At 34.5% G+C, this 21,667-nt stretch overlaps 1 long non-coding RNA gene across 3 annotated transcripts in view; it reads right to left on the reverse strand.

The window, feature by feature from the left end:
• LOC128247812 (uncharacterized) overlaps positions 1–21,667 on the reverse strand; it is a 104,951-nt gene that overhangs the window by 30,463 nt on the left and 52,821 nt on the right. The window contains exons 3-4 of one of the 3 annotated variants that reach the window (XR_008264129.2): positions 19,912–20,099; positions 3,399–3,588 (exon numbers count right to left, since the gene is read on the reverse strand). This is a non-coding gene — a long non-coding RNA (uncharacterized LOC128247812). Of the gene's footprint in view, positions 1–1,300; positions 3,589–19,911; positions 20,100–21,667 lie in introns of those variants that run through there. The other 2 variants (XR_008264130.2, XR_016241784.1) reach the window with 2 other exon arrangements.

The raw sequence follows: 21,667 nt of genomic DNA on the forward strand, positions 1-21,667 counted from the left end.
GGCAAACGTATATTTCTTTCTCATTTAGTTTTCATTTCCTGATGTACTAACAGCTATACAATCATATAAAACATTGATTGATTATATTCCGATTTTAATTTCTCTATTGTCTCTTTACCAAATGAAATAAAATATCCAACACTATTAAAATTGTTGATTATCCGATTATTTCTGTTGTTTTCGTGTAGCAGGATTTTCCGCTGACTCGACATATAATTCACATATTAAATTCGAAAGAAAGAAAACTACCCCCCTTTCTCCCTCTCAGGGAATCTAGCATCGCGTTGTCTATTAACATATAGAGTAAGCTACTATTGATATTTAACCCTATGTTAACACTCACCAGACAGAAAAAAATGATCAATATTAGACTGGTCCTGAAAATCTATTTATTTCGTGTATTCGAAACTAATTCAGCAAATAGATCCATCATTTGAAGCGTTTGATTGTGTTTTGTAATTAGCTTGGCCTTAATTCCCAACCGATTGGGTTGCCCCTAGATTGGGTTGCACCGTTTCGGTACTTATAGATCTAGTATGTTTTTAAACAAGTGATCCTCAATTTTTCATTTACCGAGGATACTGCTATCGCTGGTGGTTTACCTGTTTCAACAATCCTTCTCATTGATATTGTTTACTTTCAGATTCATTGCTCTATTTCTAGATATTTGCAGGAGATTTCTACCACAGCTTTAATGTTAATGCCCCAGTGTTATTGCATATATGTATGTCTGAATTTATCCGACTTCCTTTGTTAACACTATTTTGTATTAACGTAGCTGGCACTAAACACAGGAATATAGAGGTCTATAATCTGGTAGTTAATATTTCTGTTACGATAGTCTACAACGTGGGATAAAAGACAGATGGGATAACTGACAGGAGTAGTGAAATCAGGTAAAATGACCTTCGCGAGCCAAGCGAGATAGTGTCAAATAATGACGCATTATCTATGAAGCGAGTGACCATGGAAATCCTCAATGGCAGATGTAATTGTGCATCATCGTACTTTTCCAAGATATTCTCATTATGTTAGAGTAACGGAACGCTTCAAAAGAATAATTAAGAGATCAGTTGTATTATGATTATAGCAAAACAATTATATATATATATATATATATATATATATATATATATATATATATATATATATATATATATACAATTTTTCGCTATAATCATAATAGAACTGATACAAAATATAATCATGAGGACATATACATACATATATATATATATATATATATATATATATATATATATATATATATATATATATATATATATATATATATCCTCATAATTATATTTTCGTGACATGCTTTGCTCTAGTTAATAGACAATCGTACAAATTGCAAAGTCCATCGTTTGAGGAAGGATATGAGGTCTTTTAGAAAGGATGTGCCAAGCACATCTATACCTAGTACAATCCACACGAATATACCGATAGAAGACTTCAGAGATATATTCTGAAAAGTGACAAACTTCACGAATTCGAAGTAAGACAAAGGGATCATGCGCATTTTACATACCATGATAACGAGAATATCAATATTCTATACTTTTGTGATAACACATGATATGAGAACAATTAATGGTGATATCCGCCATTGGACAATTAAACATGATTAGAGAAATACGTTTCAGGATTGTTTGTGGAACAAATGACATGTAAATAGGCATTTTGCGCTGTAGAAGAAAAATAGACTTGTTCTCTGAGATTTTAAAGAATAGGAATATTTGGAAGGAGCGCAATAAGATAACTCTTAACGCACGAGAATAAAGAAAGGAAGAAAGGTGAGAACAAAAAACCTGTAAAAAACGAAACAAAACAATTTGAAGTATAGTAATTTGCATTATTAATAAAGTGACATATATTATGATATCAGCGTCGTATCTCACCCGAGAACTGCGTCAACGGTACGCGTATCTGTGGAGTGCTTGAAAGTTAATTTCACGAATAGACTGTTCCGTTGATCGGATCAACTGGAATCCCCGTCGTCGTAAAGACGTAGAGCCACGACATTATGCTAAGGAGTTATCAGTTTTTCGGTATTGATTGGTGATTCAATACAACTACCTCGATAACATAATATGCAACATCGATATGTATGCTGTCAATTTAATGTTATCGAAGATTCTTTTAGAGAGAATATTTTTTTTCTATCATTTTCAAACCATATGGGCTTCATTCACCGGCGGCAGTATTAACATACTCCTAATAATATCAGATTCACCAACAATGCGACGATAACGGACGTCTCTCTGTTGTTGTTCAACTTCTTGAATCAGCGACCAACAATTGTAATACACAAAGAAACCCACATTGTAGACTATGGTAAGAGAAATCCTAATAACCAGATTATAGACTGCTATAATCCTGTGTCACTGAAAGCTACGTTAACATAAAATGGTGCTAACAACGGAAGTCGGAGAATTTCGTGACATACATATGTGCGAATGTAAGGGGATCATGAACGGTAAGGTTACGTAGAAATGTAACGAACTCTAATAGAAAACTAAATAAAGTGGTGCCATTCTTACCTATTGCTACCCCTGTTGATACTTAAGAAAACACAATGCCACACGCACTGTAAAAATCTGTTGAGCGTCCTTTAAATACACACGCTACATTCTACACATATATTATTGTATCGACTAAACAAAACGAGTGTAACTATGAGTGGGAAGGTAATGAATCTCTTTTTATTACAGTGCACCTTCCATCCCAGCTATAGTTTGCACCGGGAGACTATTAGGAACGAAGGGGTTTAACAGCACCGACTGAACATCTTTTCGCTATGATTTTATATAATGATTTAATGAAAATAGTCACAAGTGAACTGACCTATCTTCATTAAAATAATAATTACCTTCTCTGTATTTCTTCTGCCTAAAATAATTTTAAAAAGTGTGTGTTGCTACTGTCTGATTTCACAAATCTCCCATCGCATTAAAACTGGAAACTAGAAACCGATATATTTAGTAGTAACATAAGACATGAGTGGCGGTAATGGCTGTCTTTGGTAAAGAGTCGTCACACAGCAGTGGTGGAGGTGGTGATGGTGGGTGTGATAGATGTAGTCGTTGCCGTGAGATATCATATAGAAATAGATTTCTCATGTATCAAGTATGATAGTAGAACCTATAACAGCTGAACTTCTCACCCCATAGTTTGTAGACGTCTTCATAAGGTTAGCGCTGAGGAAAAGAATTTTAATGGAAATGAATGTGTTGCTTGCTTATGAGATGACAGCTTCATAGTACAGCCATCAATCATCCGTTAAAGATGACTAAAGATCACCAAATTAATAGCCATATCAATTTGAAAATCCAGTTAAGTCCACCATTTACCAACCCCCATTCTACATAATTTAATCGTTACTTTTAAAGACTTACATGGCTATTTGTCGCCATACAACACTTTAAATACATAACTGCGTAGTTAATGTTATTTCGCAATGGCTTATCAGTTAATTATATTTTCGGTATTTTCGTCATGTTTCATATCTTTTCTCTTGGGAATGTTTTTGATGTTTGCTTTCTTCACCACTTTTTTCTTTCGTCAATTTAAAATTACTGTCCTCATCTGTTAAGAAATATAACGGTAAAATTAAATGCACAAAAAACTGTTAGCAAAATTTGAATTGGGCGCAAATGCATATGCACTAATGGTAAAAAAGTAAAGAAAAAAACTTGGATATATTTATCAATATACACATCCCTCTATCTCTCCCCATCTTTATCTATGTATATACATATGTGTATCTTTGTCTGTGTGTGTGTGTGTGTGTGCGTGTGTGTATGTGTGCGTGTGTGTGTGTGTGTGTGTCTTTGTATGTGTGGGTGTACATGTACAAACAGTCACAAATGCAGAAACTTGTGCATGGCATAGATGTCACTGTTATAAAATTGTATGTGTTCGTATGTGTTCGTATATATATAGTCTGCTTCACTCGAAATGATTTACGAGGCAGATTCTGCGGTAAAAATTCAGTAAAATTCTCAATAATTGTGTATTTTAGCGAACATGAGTTCTTTTTTCTGTATATATACCGGTTTCAATACGTACTGCTTCCCTATCGCTACAGAACTGAACAGTATCTCACCGATGTTTTTTGGAACAAGCGAATACCGTTTCGAGTTTCGCATAAAATATAATCAGAAGTACATGTGAATTGTCTTCGACTTATACCTCATGGAACATTACTTTACGGATTCTTGTGCAAAAGAAATATATAATTCGACGTAACTCTCATGTCCTTGTCTTACGAAAATCATTCTCATTACACGCATGGACGATCAACCGACGGACAGTCAATGATGGCGATGTGTAGCTTTCTACACCAGGAAACTGTGATCTCACTTTCCTGATCACATCACCGTTTTTAGAGATGTAGTCACTCCATGTCATGTGGTATATAACATTTCAATTTAGAAACGCCAATCGAAGTCTTCAGTAAATCTCTTGAGAGAATGCAGTCGTTAAACACGTCTTTTCTTCATGAAAGGAAATCAATTTTTACTTCATTTAATAACGTTCTGTGTTTTGGTTTTTTTTCCATATTTTGTTACATAGAATTTGTGTTTTATTTAGTCTGTTGATAGCAATCCGATAGTATAAACCATCTGCAATTATATCTAATTGCGTATCATATTACATTTGTGAAGTCATATATGTATATTGTGACGCGGTTGGTCAATATTATTCCTTCTATCGATTTTTACGGGTCTTTATAGTATAAAATCGTTCACAATATGTTGTACTTTACTTAACTGCAAAATCAATTAAGTGGCTCACGAGTTCAAATGTTGCAAGAGAAAAACGTGGATGTCTCCGTTGAGACCCAGTCACAATTTTGTGACGGTAAATCTGTCTTAGTGAAGTCAATATATACCATTTCACTTCATCTACCATCTCTTAAAACTTTCACACTTACAATGAAGAGATGCAGAACTGTGTTAAGCAGTGTTTTCCATTACATACACGTTCATATAAGAATTGTTGTTCTCAAGGAAGTTAGTTAGTCATCAACTTAACAAAACTTTGTTAACTAAGATCGAAAGATTGGTAACGAGGACGCGTCTTCACTGCATTTTGTGGAGATAGATAGAATACTGTGGAATCGGAAATATGACCTGCGTCTTGGAAATATCTGCAGAGATTATTTAAACTGGACACAATTTCGCATCGGTATTCCTTAAAAAGCTATTACAGATTAATATTCAGGTTTAGTTGTTGATGCGATAATGTTGGAATAAATAACTATTATAAAGCATAAAGCGTTCAGGATGCTTTCTTGAAACTGCCAAGAATGGCAAATGCATGGAATGGGTGAAGAATGAAAAACGTTGTTTGCGCAGTATCTCCGCAGTTCCTTTGGAATAAATTGAGTGATAAATTAAACAGTAATCCTGAGTATTTGTCGAGAAGAATGCCCTGCATTGCGTTTCATACATTTTTATTGACTCAGTTCATCACTTCGGACATATGGTAATTTGTAAGTTTTCATGTCCTCAGGAAAACTTATTTTTCCATTCCTGCCGTGCTTTTTTAATAATGACGATTGTGAGCGCTTCTTCTGAAAGAAATTAGCGGGTTCTTTCTTTCATCTTTGCTTGATTTATCTTTGTATTTCGTTAATGGCTGGTTTTGTTTTGCCCTGTGGAAATTACGCTTGATAATGATATTGAATTGAAGTTTAAAACAGAGACAAACAGCGGACAATTTTGGAAACTAAGAACTCTTTTTAACGAATACAAATAATGTTCCTGAAAAGTAAAGTGAGTTCAGATTCTTGAAAATAAAGGGTCCAAAGATTTTATCTCTTGATCATTGTGTGGTGGCATCAAATTTTCAAAGCCTGGCTCTTACTCATCTGTAATCGATGCCGTATCAGGAGATTGGCATTGATGAGGATATGAATGTCTCTCAGATGAAACCGAAGAGCACTGCTACCCTTTATGGGTACACCCTGGTACTGTCGGTTCGGGAATGAAAATCTACATCCAGGTTTCTCGTAAATTGCACTAGTGTATCTCAATGCATAGACAATATACTCAATCGTTTTTCGTTTTTGTGAATGAGTCTTCTACAATATTTAATATAGAATATGTATAAATAAATATATGTGCAATTGTATATACACATGTGTATGGAGATATATATGTGGGGTTATGATTAGGTGTATATATGTATCTCTATACGAGTGTGTATGTATGTCTATATATATATATATATATATATATATATATATATATATATATATATATATATATGTTGTTGTACTTGGGGATGGTCATATTGCCAGTTTAGCCAATAAAAACACACGCACTGTATATTTGGTGTTAATTTTTTTTTTTTTTTCAGCTTTATATTACATTAATCTTAATCTTAATCTTATTTCGGCCAGAGTTCTTTCGTCACACTTCTGTGACCTCATCAGTGGTCCTTTGTTTCCTTCTTTCTTATGTGTGTCTCACCTTGCTAACTATCAGCCATTTTGTATTTTGTATTCCTATTGTATGTGTCTACGCATGCGTGTCCTTCAATGTGTCTGTGTCTTTTGTAAGTGCATGTGTGTATGGGGAGTGTCTGTATCACCTATATTCTCTGTTAATACGTGTTCATTTGTATTAGTTTTTATTTATTTATATGTTCATGTGTGTGTGTGTGTGTGTTTTTACTTTTTTTTTATTTTTAATGTGTTTAATTAAATTTTGTTAACGTATGTAGTATTTAATTCCATTTGTTTATCTATGTATTGTATTATACTTTGTTCCTATTATTGGTTTATGGGTAACATGTTGTCACATGCTGTGGTTTGTTAGTGGCGTATGTTAGTGTTCCATTCTAGTTTCCTATTCAGGCTAGGTTTCCCTTCTATTATGTGTGTAGCTTCAGTAATTTGTCTAAGTGCTGCATCACTGCTATGTGTAGATAAGATTTTAATTTCTATGTTGTTGATTGAGCCTCTATGTTCTTGCTCAGCGTGCTGGTACAGAACTGATGAGTTCTTCCCTTCCTTAAGTTCCCTCCAATGTTCGTTTGCCCGCTCCCCTATACTCCTTGCTGTTTCGCCTACATATGTCGTTGTCTTATTTCTGCATCGTCCCTCTGTACATCTTATACTATAGACCACATTTCTGGTTTTGCAGTTCGTTTGTGGGCTAAATCTACATACGATACAGTTCCTATCAGTGCAGGGGGTTCTACTGAAAGGGTATGTTCTACTGATAAGGGATTTGATAGGGTTGCCTGGCCTTTCAACAACCTTAATTCTTAGCTTAAGTTTGTCTAGGGCCCTTCTAAAGCGGTACGCCAGTTCGCCTCTAGGGGTGGTGTCGACGAACATGACGCTTTGGTACTTGTGGCTATTGTACCATGAGCTTGCCTTCCCTATTTTCTTCTTAGTTCTTTCTATGGTGTTCCATGATTTGCTCCTATAGAGTGGGCAAATCCCATTCCTATCGTTGCGTTTGATTGTTTCAAACTTCTTCATAGCTCCTTTGTAAACCCTGATCCTTTCTTTATGGCTGTAACCCGAGAACTGCATGCGGTGGACGAAATGTTGTATATGTCTCTTTAATTCTGTAGGGTCGCACATGCAGGAGACATTTCGCATTACTCTGACGAGGTCTGCCATCAATATGTTGAATTTGGCATTGTCCGCAATAGCCGAGTTCCGGTGGGTCAGGTACTTGGAGGCCATAGGTTTTGTATAGTGTGAATGGAGGATTCTGGTTTTATTGTTCTTAGTTTCTAGCCAGAGTTCAGTATCTAATACAGGTAATCTATGGTTAGGGTGTTTAGTAGGGTAGTCTATCGTAACTCTAATACTCTGGTGGATGGAGTTAGCTATTTGCTGGATGCTCTCCATAGTCTTAGTTTCTATTTCTATTTCAGGGGTACTCTCTTGTGGGGGTGTCTTTACCACTAAGTTGATATCATCGACATATCGAGAGTACACATTCACGAGTATGGAGTTCTGTGTCAGGCGTTCCTTAAGCCTTCTGTCCCACCATACCATGAAAAGATTGGCCACATCACCGGCGATACTAACCCCGATGGCTGCCCCCTCGTCCTGGCCGTATAATTTGTTGTTAAATTTAAAGGTGTGGCCTTTTAGGGTGACCTTTATACTAGCTCCTAGTGCATGTGCGATCATTTTCTTTACCTGGTGGATATTAGTGGGGGTCCGTATGGCTCTGGTCCATCCACTCCATCTCTCTATAGGGGTCTTCCTAGCCATAGAGGTAATTGTGGGTGGTCTACCTCTTAGACGTCTACTAGGGCAGAAATCTCTAAGGTCGTATCTATCTAGATATGCATCGTCATATGTCAATCTAAGTAGGAGGCCCAGTTCTTCTGTGTTGACTTTTTGGAACTCTACTTCGCTCTCGTTGATCATTTCCACGCACTTTTCCACTGCAAAATCCACGTCGATAGATGGGTATAGTGATACCACATCCATGCTACCCACTATACACCCTGTCAGGTTGCAAGTGTTGTTGCAGTCGTTGATCCTGCTGAGGAGATCTTCCGTGCTGTCACAGACATCAGGTGACATCTGGATTATGGGGCGTATGATCATTGAGAGGAAGTAGGAGATCCTGTAGTTACAGCGACATTCGCTCCACAGACTGGTCTTGTTGGTGGTCCCACTACAGGATTAGTTGTTACTTTGTGGTCCTTACGGAGCCCATACAGCGTCGGGATATCATTGTTCCAGGCTTGGAAGTTGTTGGCTGTGCGCTTCTGGGGTCTAAGGACAATTGTCCACATCATCACCTTTAAATTTAACAACAAATTATACGGCCAGGACGAGGGGGCAGCCATCGGGGTTAGTATCGCCGGTGATGTGGCCAATCTTTTCATGGTATGGTGGGACAGAAGGCTTAAGGAACGCCTGACACAGAACTCCATACTCGTGAATGTGTACTCTCGATATGTCGATGATATCAACTTAGTGGTAAAGACACCCCCACAAGAGAGTACCCCTGAAATAGAAATAGAAACTAAGACTATGGAGAGCATCCAGCAAATAGCTAACTCCATCCACCAGAGTATTAGAGTTACGATAGACTACCCTACTAAACACCCTAACCATAGATTACCTGTATTAGATACTGAACTCTGGCTAGAAACTAAGAACAATAAAACCAGAATCCTCCATTCACACTATACAAAACCTATGGCCTCCAAGTACCTGACCCACCGGAACTCGGCTATTGCGGACAATGCCAAATTCAACATATTGATGGCAGACCTCGTCAGAGTAATGCGAAATGTCTCCTGCATGTGCGACCCTACAGAATTAAAGAGACATATACAACATTTCGTCCACCGCATGCAGTTCTCGGGTTACAGCCATAAAGAAAGGATCAGGGTTTACAAAGGAGCTATGAAGAAGTTTGAAACAATCAAACGCAACGATAGGAATGGGATTTGCCCACTCTATAGGAGCAAATCATGGAACACCATAGAAAGAACTAAGAAGAAAATAGGGAAGGCAAGCTCATGGTACAATAGCCACAAGTACCAAAGCGTCATGTTCGTCGACACCACCCCTAGAGGCGAACTGGCGTACCGCTTTAGAAGGGCCCTAGACAAACTTAAGCTAAGAATTAAGGTTGTTGAAAGGCCAGGCAACCCTATCAAATCCCTTATCAGTAGAACATACCCTTTCAGTAGAACCCCCTGCACTGATAGGAACTGTATCGTATGTAGATTTAGCCCACAAACGAACTGCAAAACCAGAAATGTGGTCTATAGTATAAGATGTACAGAGGGACGATGCAGAAATAAGACAACGACATATGTAGGCGAAACAGCAAGGAGTATAGGGGAGCGGGCAAACGAACATTGGAGGGAACTTAAGGAAGGGAAGAACTCATCAGTTCTGTACCAGCACGCTGAGCAAGAACATAGAGGCTCAATCAACAACATAGAAATTAAAATCTTATCTACACATAGCAGTGATGCAGCACTTAGACAAATTACTGAAGCTACACACATAATAGAAGGGAAACCTAGCCTGAATAGGAAACTAGAATGGAACACTAACATACGCCACTAACAAACCACAGCATGTGACAACATGTTACCCATAAACCAATAATAGGAACAAAGTATAATACAATACATAGATAAACAAATGGAATTAAATACTACATACGTTAACAAAATTTAATTAAACACATTAAAAATAAAAAAAAAAATAAAAAAACACACACACACACACATGAACATATAAATAAATAAAAACTAATACAAATGAACACGTATTAACAGAGAATATAGGTGATACAGACACTCCCCATACACACATGCACTTACAAAAGACACAGACACATTGAAGGACACGCATGCGTAGACACATACAATAGGAATACAAAATACAAAATGGCTGATAGTTAGCAAGGTGAGACACACATAAGAAAGAAGGAAACAAAGGACCACTGATGAGGTCACAGAAGTGTGACGAAAGAACTCTGGCCGAAATAAGATTAAGATTAAGATTAATGTAATATAAAGCTGAAAAAAAAAAAAAAAATTAACACCAAATATACAGTGCGTGTGTTTTTATTGGCTAAACTGGCAATATGACCATCCCCAAGTACAACAACATCTGTTTCAACATACGATTTCACATAAAAAATCTTGCAAAACAAATATATATATATATATATATATATATATATATACAACAAGAAATAATATTTGCCTCTTTTTGCAGAAACAAAAGGTTTATAGAACTAGAAAAGACGTGCTCAAATGTGCATGAGACAAATATAAAGAAACATTGGTTATTTTATTCGAATATATATTTTTAATGAGTTTAAGAACCATGGTAATATTTTATATGTGATTAAATGTTTGAGGTATAGTGTTATATATGAAGTCGTTAACTGAAATTTAATGTTTGTTCTAAAACCAATGTTTCTTTATGTATATATATATATATATATATATATATATATATATATATATATATATATATATATATATATATATATACATGCTCTTATTAATCGAACCACAGAAGAATTTAAGCATATATTTTGTGCGTGTTTGAGTGTGTACCAGCGTGTGTGTCTGTCTTTGTGTAAGTTTGTGATGTGTGTAGCTGGTTGTGTTTGTGTGTGCGTGTATAATAGAGATAATCTATATTCCCGTTCTTCCTATATCCATTATATTACATAACAGGACAGCGTTCCACATGAAAACAATATTCACATAAAGATGTTCATCAGTTTGCCTATAACGTGACTTAAAAGTACGTACATAATATAGCAAATTAAAAATAACATTGACTTTGAAAATAAATCTATACTAATAGATAGCAGCACATAAATACACATAGAGTAGTGGCACATTGCTTTCTTCATGTATTCCATACACGTCCCAGCAGCAAGATTCCATACTCTCACTGACTTTGGGTTTGCAGGAACTGTATATATATATATATATATATATATATATATATATATATATATATATATATATATATATATATATATATATATATATATATATATATATATATATATATATATATATATATATATATATATATATATATATATATATATCTGCAATTATCTGGCTGGATGTTAATATTCTGTAGTTTAGTACTTCCTGGGAATTTCACAACAAACTCGTACGATGTTCACACAGCTTGTCGTCTATGTGAGTTCAAACCGTACTAAGTGTTGATGTGTACTGATCAGAAAGCTCTTTTCATTGTTCTTTATTGACGTAACCTGTGTCGATACCATTGTTTTTGTAGAAACTTACAGTTATTGCAGGATATCACATCCTCCGACATGAGGTCATTAGTGTCTGTGCGTCCCATATAAATACAATATATCATTAAACTAACTATATTATAAAATGCTTGATTATAAGTATACATTTAAACTTTAAAATTCTCTCCATTTGAACATATTAGCATATTTATCATATTTATTACTTTGTGCAGAACACAGTGATAATTGACTATTATTAAGTAATGTGAGCGTGTGTTTCTAATTATGAAATTTGCTATAAGCAAAAGAGTAAGTTCACGTGAATAGATACATACCCCCACACACACACACATACACACACATACTCACACACAGACAAAAACACACGCACATACACACACGCACGTGTGCCTGCGTGCGCATGCAACAATATATAAGCAGAAAGATAGAAATACACAATGCGTGACACACAAATATATGTCAGTTTCCTGTTTTCTTTGGAAAGAGGAATATAATATCCATGAATAATTAGTTAAGAACTTTCTTTTAGTCGCAACCATTCTGAAAATAAAGATAAAGTAGCTGAAACAAGAGAAACGAATGCGTCAAATACATAATATCAATTACGCGGACTATTTGCGCATAAATTTCATAAAAATTGAAACAAAACACGTCTTTTTCACTCCTGTATAGATATATGTTTGTGTAAATATACATATCCGCTGAATGGTGCACCAGCATGACCGCAGCCACTTGGCTGAAACCCATAAATAAATAAATAAATAAATATATAAATACCATTATTACTCGTATAAGGATTTCATGTATTCAGTATGCGAGTGGAAAGTAAGTTCATTCTAGAAAATGTACAACTATACATGTTTATCATATTTATGAAAATAGCAGGACTTTCTTCTTAGCTAACCTTTCCGTTAAATAGCAAGCTTCGAACAATATTTAAACAGCCAGAGGACATCTTCCAGTAAATATATCTCCCGTAATATTTTCAGGAGATGTCAAAACTTTGCATCGCGATGTTACCATTAATGAGATTTACCATCATATTCAAAGCCAACAGCCAAATATCCAAAATTGTATCCGACTCACTGCCAAACAAAAACTCTTCAGAAACTCGCCTTTATTTGCATAAACATTTCCCATCCACATATCAAATATTAATTCATTGCTTGAATAAACGTTAAATAAATTTAAGTCTTTGCCAAAATGTTTGGCGCTTAATCTGTATATTTGTTGCCGTAAGTACATATAATGTATAATACGTAGAATATATTTTTGAAGTGATGTCATTTGAATGTACGCTAGATTTAATGGAAAGATTATAGGCTGATGCATGCAAAGTAATGCTCTTCCAATAACATGTAACGTAAACTTCTTTCCTAACAATAAATCAACTGCTTTCTTGATGCAGATACGATAGATTCAAATGTCGATCAAGTACAGTACTTTACACACAACTACCGTAGCAGCATGACTAAAGAATTTAGATCCACATATTCTACAAACAGTATCCGAATTCTTTCAAAGTACGTAATGCACACGTAAATATAATTATATGATAATGTATGAAAGCTCGTAGAGCGAGGCTCATACAGGTTTGCTCATAAACCTGCTGTAACATTATTTACACTGGAATAGACAAAACACAATAAAGGTAATTACTAAAGCTTTCAATAAAGTTTATTTTAAAGGTAACTCCTTCAGGAAAAAAGATAAATATCTAAAGATATTTTATGTCATATTTCAGAGTAAACGTAGAGATTGATCGAATATAGAAACTAATGTTTCTCTATCATTTAAGTAAAATATGCAAACATGATAAAGTTTCTTATCAAGGAGTCTTTATTACTGGTAGCATCTGTTTCAGTTTTAAATAGTAAAATGCAAAAACCTACCACTCACAAAAATACACGAACAACACACATACACTCGCAGCCACACGCACATACACAAGCACACACACACACACACGCACACACACACACACACACACACACACACATATATATATATATATATATATATATATATATATATATATATATATATATATATATATATATATATATATATATATATCTTATATATTGTAGCAATCTTATATATTCTAGCCAAAAGTATATCTCTCAGCTTAAATATCAGTTTCCTATTTTGGTGCAAGGCCATCAATTTCAGGGTAAATAGTAAGTCGACAAATGGGTCTTATTTTGTTAAGCCTGAAAGTGAAGACGGTAAAATAGATCTCAGCAGAATTTAAAATCAGAACACAAAAGTAAACGGAATGCCGTTAAGCATTTTCCCGTGCTAAGGTGTTTGTCAGCTCACCATCTATTAACTAGCATAATTCCAGATGTTTTCTTATACACAGACATATATATGACCCATGATAGATTGCTAGCCACTATGCCTTTTTCTGTTTTCTCTCCTTGTATGTTTCTGTGTTCCTTTCTGTCGGAGAGCGTAGACTCGAAACGTAAAAGACTTTGTCACATCCGGAGCCTTAAACTAATACATGTTTTGTTTTTTACACAAACATCTTCGTCTTTTGTGTTTTTTGTAAATTCTCACTATATATATATATATATATATATATATATATATATATATATATATATATGTATAGTTGCAAACTCCAGAGGTGACACTTTCATTTCCCCTTAGCCCTCATGTCACATAGTTGTTAATGTTTATTTGATTTGGGTCACGCCCTTCCAATTGCTATAGGTCCGTAATGCATCTTACGGCTGTGCCTGTCACCTGTATGATCAGGAATTCTACATTGATGAGTAGTGATGACTATGGTAGCGTAGCTGACTGCTTATTGTGATCATTCGTCTTTTTGTTTCCTGTAGCATGTTTTCCTCTTTTACAAACACAGTAAACATACATATATTTCCTATTTCAAAGAAATTCAAACAATAGATATAAGACCGAAGTCAAAAAGATTCTCAAGAATTCAACTTTTCTGGTTGACATTAAGACACACACCACCAATAGGGGCCTTAATTCACACATTTTAGAGCTCCCTGACCTCCATTTTTCAGGACAAAAATCCTTTTAACAGGTTCCATATGACTGGAATTTTGGCATTTGCGCAAAAATATCAGTAGTATGGGATACATGTGTCATGATTAGAATTTTTTTAGGGTGTGTAAAGAGGTAAAGAACCGTTATCTGCAATTTTGATGAAATTCGAATCATAGATATTCCAGTTCATTAAAGAAAATATAACATAAAAGTCGAATTCTTCCATTGTATGTAACACGGGTAACGCCGGGTATCTCTGCTAGTACTTAATATACGAGATTTCAATTGTACCACAGTTTCTACGAAATGCTTCGAGCATAAGTTTGTTTTTCCTTCTCAGTAAAGATAGACCTTTAGAAGGCGACTAGGTGACAAACACAACCTGTAGCTGGACTGAAAAATGCTTTGCAGCATTTATTCCCATTGGTTAACTTCTGACTTCTTCATATTCCACACTCGTCTAATTTCTATTTTATCCTTTGGATTTGATGAAAAATTTCTACTTGAGCAATAAGGTCGATGGGAACGATCTATTCGCATTCCTCAAAATGTTATGCCTTGTAGCTATTTTGGAATGTATTGTGAAAAGCAGCAGATTTCTGTTGGAGTAATTTATCTGTAATATTATTCCTAGGAAAATGTGCTTCTCATTATTCAGTGCAGTGATATATTCACTAGATACCACTTGTTTATTTTCGTTTGGCTCAATTAAATGTATAAATTTCCAGAATGTATGTATGCATGTAAGATATCGCAAATCTAAATACGGATTTCGGCTCGTCCATTACTTTTTTACTAATTCCATTCTGTTGAGCAAATAAACGCACAATATGAAACTATTATGAAATAAGAACATATTACACAATATAAAAATATTACCTCCATATACGTATATATAGTGTGAGCTAGAAGACAAGCCTAAAAGCGCTGGATAATATGATACGGGATGTTTATGATTTCTTTCAGGATTATTTGCTCATACACTCTATGAACCATTTGTACAATAAAAGTAGAGTATTTTCTAGTTATTTGAAAGGAAAAGAGTACATTTATGGTACCATTTTCAACGAGAATTTAAGGAGTTATTGAATATGTTTGCGAAGGAGAAGAGTCATCTTGAATTAATTGAGAAAGATAGTTATATTCCATAATACAGAGATATCAAAAAATGCAGGAGAGTCAGTGAAAACATGAGCTATAAAATAATTGGATACATATCTCGTACAAGGAATAGAATATGATTTAAAAATTAAGACCATACAGAACAGTTAAAATACAATGAAGTTAAAAAATGTCATCGTAGAAGCAGAGGCGATGAATTTCCTGTTGGGTCAATTGAATCGATGTGGCAATATGGAACTGTGGAACAAGAATATATGCATATAGATACAGAGAAAGACTTACACATGCATAAATATATTTAAATACATCTCTCTCTTTCTCTCTCTCTCTCTCATACACACTCCCTCTCTCTCTCTTTCTCTCTATCTCTCTCTCTCTTTCTCTCTCTCTCTCTCTTTCTCTCTCTCTCTTTCTCTGATATATATATATATATATATATATATATATATATATATATATATATATATATATATATATATATATATACAGACATGCAGGAAATAAATAGATACATATAATTTTCAAAATTTCTGATCTAAGCGTCTTAATATATTTACAGCAGTGTAGAATTTACAATGTAATTATTCTTTTTCATTCCAGGTGGCATTATATTAAACATTTGCAAAGGGTAACCATGTCACGCACAAAGAAATTCAGTAGAACTGGCCCATTTTCGAAGAGGTGGTATTATTTGGCAATCTGAGGCTGGACTTATTCAATCAACATATGAACTTAATGTAACAGGTTTGTTGCGCAAAATATATGAAAACGTATCCAACATAAATATATTTTAATGTTATTACTCAGGTGTTCGGTACATCTGGTGCACCTTTTGTGCATCGCAGAGATGGGAAACATTTAAGGCTGAATATCTGGTACCAACCGTAAAACATGGGGGTGGTTTTATCATGGTGTGGGCCTGCATGTCTACCATAGGGACCGGAGAAATGTTTTTATGTCAGGGAAGGATGAATTCAGCTACCTGTGTTTCTATGTTATCGGATGTTTTAGAGCCATCAATTGCTAAATTGCTTCCAGGGATATCGAAAAGCAGTGTTATCTTTCAAGAGGACAGCGCTTCATGTCATACAGCAAAGAATAATCATCGATGTTCTGAGACACAGGGTATTGTTTCCATGGACTGGCCAGCTCAAATTCCCGATCTAAATTCAATCGAATGCCTATGAGGACTCTTGGTGAAGCTATCAGGTACATAACAATTAAAAATAAAGAGGATTTGTTCCAAAAGTTGAGAGAAGAATGGAGTAAAATTGTGCCTAGCACCTGCAAGCATCTAGTTGATTTAACGACTTACCGTATAAAAGCAGTAACTGATTCTAAATGAGGATCGACCAGATATTAAAACTAATGAATATTGTGAAATATACCACATTCTAGCACGTATACGATTTTCATTAACATTGAAATAGCAAAACCACAAAACATTGGGTAGCCCAATACATTTGGCCAACGCTGTATATATGATAGACCGCTGTATTCTAGAAGTTTTTTCCTTCCCTCTCTAGTTTTTGTTGTATCACATTCCTTTCTGTTGAAAAGCGTAGGCTGGTAACATAAGAGACTTTTCCTTTTCCCAGAACATCAAACTAATACACTTGCTTGGTGTACATACACCTGCCTTTGTCTTGTTTTTCTATAAATTTCAACTATACACACACAGACATACAAACATACATACATACAAACACATACAAACACATACACACACATACACACACACATACATACATACATGCATACATACATACATGCATATATATGTATATATATATTAAATATATACTTTATATATATATATATATATATATATATATATATATATATATATATATATATAACACTGTTTGTTTTCACTTGCTGTTATAATAAACAGAATTTTACATTAACCTGAAGTGTGTCTGTATATGTTGTAGTGAACCCGGATATTTCCTGGTTCATTTCCTAACACATGTTACGAAATATGCGTGTGTGTGTGGGGGGTATGTGTGTGTGTTTGTGTGTTCATACAAAGGTACAGATCACAATTTAATATACAAACTTTACCACTTCAAAATTTATATTGAGGAGGTAGACCTCCCCCTTGCCACCTGTTACCTCTCTTTGTCCACTCTCTAAACTCATTCTTATTTTTAAAGCATCCAGAATGGCGGGACCGCTTTGACGCAAGAATCGATAACTTCACAATGTCCTTTGAAAAGGTAATTTAAATAACAAACACTGGTTGAATATCACTACATCCATAAAATATGTATATATTTTTTAAATTTCATTATAAAAATATATTAAGACATTTCTCTTCAACTTTATATGTGTGTGTATATATATATATATATATATATATACATACACGTGTCTCTCTGTGTGTGTCTGACTGTGTGTGTGCATGTAAGTGTGTGGGGTGTTTAATAAATTGCAAAGCTGAAAGTTTAGTACTATTACTTGGCCATGAAGCAATAACAAATTTCTCTGTAGTTTGACTAGAAGTAACTTCCAAATGAATATGCATTTCCATATATTTATTATATTTGATCGTTTACATCTTACATATAAACACAAATGAGTATTTATATAATGCTCAAATAATGTTTCTGCGTTTCTGAATGTAAGCTTATGACAAGGAAACGATGGTGAATGATCTCGCTAAATTTGTTACGCTACATGTGTTCTATATTATTATAGAAATAAAAGAAAATAGAGTGGATAATGAGATAGACATGCCGATGTCAGAATCAAAACACAATGATAAATTAATCTTTGGTGACGATATAATCTTAGATCTTTGAACAAGGAGTGGAAAGTTCAGGCAAGAAGTAACAGTGTGTAAAATGACAAAGTTTCGCATTAATTCTGATTTGCTTCCAGTAAGGTGTTCTGTTTGTCAGTTTATATAATGCTGGACAAAAATACCTAAATCTTCGAATTGACAATTGGTTTGAAATTTACATAACCTGCATTTGATGTTTCATGTCAGAAAATTTTGATTGGTCAATGAATTTTTACGTTAGTGTTCTGTTGTTTTACAGGGCTGGCCATATTTTTATGACTATATGACTAGGTTCTGTGACATGGCTACAAATCCAAGCGAGGTGCTGCGAATCTGGACAACACCTCGCAACAAATTCTTAATATTTGAAACCATTGCCTCACACACGATGTACTAACGAAAAAAGTTACTATACATATAATGTGGCTTCACATTAGGGGAATTTGGATATCCAATCAGCCGTGCTCGATAAACCTCGTCTTATTAACGTTCTTTTACATACGGAATGTATGTGTATTACCAAAAACCTCTAAAGTGTATATGTAGTAAGATTACGTTTTGGGGAAATGTTATGAAACATTTCAATAACAGAAACAAATTATAACCCTTTATTTATAAAATATTATTAAAATTTGCATTTTTTAAAGAAAAATATTTTAATAAAATCAGTTTTATTGCAATTTACTTTACTTATCGAGGAGATAACAATATCGTACATATATTACGTGTAGAGCAAAAGAATATCGCTGTGAAATAAAAACGTTATATATTTTTATTTCATATTTACTTGAGTAGAATTAGCAAAACGCCCGGAAGATAGAATGACATTCATACATGACAATTGTAACCAGGAAAGGTGTTCAGAGTGAGGAAGAAAAGTAACACATATTTCTAAATGGTAAAATGTTAGTTATATCTATATATCACAACTTCAGAATTATTCTCATCATCTTCCTTTAATAAAATGACACCTAACTATGATGTAACGCCATAATTCTATTATATGAATATTGACAGCAGTTAATATAATTCAGTATATGATTCTTTGCAATTAATAATTGCCGAAACCGTTTCTCTGCCTGCTGTGTTATGTGTAGAAAGAACGTTTAAAGCGATGCCACGTGATCAGTTCTTTTGTGAAAATTCTTTACATAATAAAATGATAGATTTACTTCAACACAAAGTATCATAAATCAGAAAAATACGTACTTGAATTGGACCAACATTTCACAAAGTCACATAACACTGTAGGAACTGGAAGGATTTGAATCTCGTAAACGATTATGCTTCAGGACATGTATTAACAGTTCTTTTTTCAGATCATTATGTGTTATCCAACACAAGATGATTTGGCTGTAATCTCCGATCTTTATTCATCACAGTAGGTCAAGTGAATTCTGAAATCCAATGAGTAAATGTTATTTTTATTTCCCTATACGAAATTATGATAGAATGCATTCCAAATACCTATTTTCTAATTAATCAATGCATTTTGTTTATCTTTGAAAAGTTGAGACTGGTATTATTATCTTTAACTCTTCCGAGTGATCTTTACATTATTCATCGCAAATGAAATTTCACTTTGAATTTCCCTGAGAGAAGACAGTATTATTTTCCTCAAATGCTTATGGGCATAACTTTGGGCATTTGAATAACCACTGGTATTAAATTGTACTAAAGTTATTCCGAAATGAATCATACAAATCAATGATATATTAGATGTTATATAAATGCCCAATCCTCTTGTATTATCTCAACATCAAATGAGCTGAAAAAGTAGTTTAAGGAATTCTCAATAGGATTTTAAATTATTAAAGAAAGTTGTTATTAATTTCGTTTAGAAACTTGATCAATATGTTATTATACTTTCCTCCTGAGTTCTAATCATTACCGTTACACTTTACGGCTGTGAAATCTGTTTTAATTGATTATTCCAACACATTCAAAAGCTGATGCCATGCAATAATATGAATTCTTGCGTATAACAGTAAAGTGCATCTGCTAGCATGTAGCAAACGAAAGATATGGTGTAATGCTGACCCGATGTGAAACATATAATCGTTAAGAAAATTAAAATCTAAAATTCTCATATATTTTTTACTGTTCCCCGGATGTTTATCATCTGCAAAAGAAAGTATATACGTGTTTGCACATCATACCAGCCGCGACCTCACTCGTCTCTCAGATTGATGCGGCGCATTTTAATACTGTAATACACAAAAACATCTAGGAATGTTTACCAAATCTTTCCACTCACAACTCTTCACCCAAATGGGCCTGCGTATCAATATTCACACTGAAACTTGATAATCTCATCGACTCTTTCTAACAAAATGCAAAGTACATGATATTTACGGTAGCATTTCTTCCCAATATAGGACGGTGATATTTATTTACGGCACCGTAAATTGTGAGATCAAATACCACAAACAAGAGCCTTACATAAAGAACCTACAGAATATCTTGTTTTACTCTATGCACAAGGCCCAAACTTTTGGGGAGAGGGCTAGTCGATGAGATCGACCACAGTACGCAACTGATATTTAATTTATCGACCCCGAGAAAAGTAATGTCGACCCAGGTGGAATTTGATCTCAGAACGTAAAGACAGACGAAATACCGCTATAAATTTCGCTCGGCGTGCTAACGTTTCTTATTTCTTTATTATTTCTTTATTGCCCACATGGGGCTAAACATAGAGGGGACAAACAAGGAGAGAGAAAAGGATTAAGTCGATTACATCAACACCAGTACGTAACTGGTACTTAATTTATCGACCCCGAAAGGATGCCAATATAACATGGCAGTCTTAGGTTAAGATGAATGTTACTGCAAAACATCATCTCCAGCTGGCTATACGATACCATCTATGTTCTTATACTTTCGAACAAGGAAATCTCCTGAAGCTAAATTACAGCAACATTCGTCCTAACCTAGGACTGCCATGTCATGTTGGCAAATAATC

Source organism: Octopus bimaculoides, chromosome 5 (assembly GCF_046866305.1).
Source record: "Octopus bimaculoides isolate indiv1 chromosome 5, ASM4686630v1, whole genome shotgun sequence".
In the NCBI taxonomy this organism is placed as follows: Eukaryota; Metazoa; Mollusca; class Cephalopoda; order Octopoda; family Octopodidae; genus Octopus; species Octopus bimaculoides.